Raw genomic sequence first — 1,299 nt, 5'->3', positions numbered from 1 at the left:
TCTCTCTCTCTCTCTCTCTCTGTGTGTGTGTGTGTGTGTGTCTGTCTTATTTTTTAAACCATGCTCTTAATAGTAATCAAAGGTTAAAAGACAAAAACATCACAGAGTGAAAGATGACTCAAAAGCAACTTTGGAACAGATTTGGTTTAAATGATGATATATATTTTCCTTACTTCTTTTACAAAAATTCAGGAGAGTATTTTAAAATCATGTTTAAAAATAAGAATGATGAAAATCATGTAGAAAAGAAGCATTACTAATATAGACAAATTTCAACTTATAAAGGAAACAACGAAATAAAGCAATACTTCTTATCTTGATTATAATTCTGATTAAGACAGCATCGGCATCCTCCACTCTATTTGTATCCTGATAGTCAAGTTTGGATATCTATTTCGTTGTGTGTATTGACAGTTTCTCTAGGTCTACATAGAGATGGTGCTTTGTGAAAGCTGTCTTTTGGGAGGTATGTGTTACTTTTCACACCACAGCCCCTGGCCCTTTCCTTAAGGTACTTATTTTCCCCCTGCATTAAAAATTCTTTTAAAGATGCAAACTAAGAGGTTTCCTTATGGCATTCTCATTCATACTATTTTGGTTGGTCATCATTTCCAACTCCTCCTCACATCTCCCTGCCCCTCCCCCCTATTCGTACCCTTCTACCTACACAAAATGTCCCTTCAATGTAGAGGCAGAAAAGAGAAAAGGGCTTCAGAGTTTATGCCCTTATGCTAAAAACCCATTTACATGTTTATATATAATTTAAAGCTCTGTGTACCTTTGCTCTATATAAGGCTTTAAACATAAAGACAAAAGGATGCAAAAGTGTAACCAGGAAAGAGAAGCCACGTGTTTTACAGACCTTGCATTGTACACACATGTGGGTGCGTTACTATTGAAAAGCATGCAACTTGGCAGGATAAACTATTGAGAGAGAACTCTGGAAAAGAATAGAGGAAGCTAAGAGGGAGGGAAGAAAGGGGAAGCGATGTTGGGAGGGGGACAAAGGATGTGAAACAGGGTCAAGGCAAGTGGTAAACTACTGGAAATATGGACTAATGAATGCTGAGACCTTGGTCTTGACTTTGAATCTCAACAAAGCAGGATTAATAGCATTGGCCGAAAGAGAAACTGTTTCTCGGATGACCTCAAAAATCACCTGAGCCACTTGTCTATGCAGACTTGCAGAATCTGGGCTGGGTTGAGCTAATGACTCCTGAGGGGAGGAGCTTGGGAAAACTTACACACACACACACACACACACACACACACACACACACACACCACCCACCCCCACAG

General features: G+C 39.1%; 1 protein-coding gene across 1 annotated transcript in view; it reads right to left on the bottom strand.

Annotated features, from left to right (window-relative positions):
• Nr0b1 (nuclear receptor subfamily 0 group B member 1) overlaps positions 1-1,299 on the bottom strand; it is a 4,437-nt gene that overhangs the window by 1,479 nt on the left and 1,659 nt on the right. The gene's annotated exons all lie outside the window — the stretch shown is intronic.

This window comes from Mastomys coucha, chromosome X (assembly GCF_008632895.1).
Source record: "Mastomys coucha isolate ucsf_1 chromosome X, UCSF_Mcou_1, whole genome shotgun sequence".
Taxonomy (NCBI): domain Eukaryota; kingdom Metazoa; phylum Chordata; class Mammalia; order Rodentia; family Muridae; genus Mastomys; species Mastomys coucha.
This window is presented reverse-complemented; position numbering and strand designations above follow the sequence as displayed.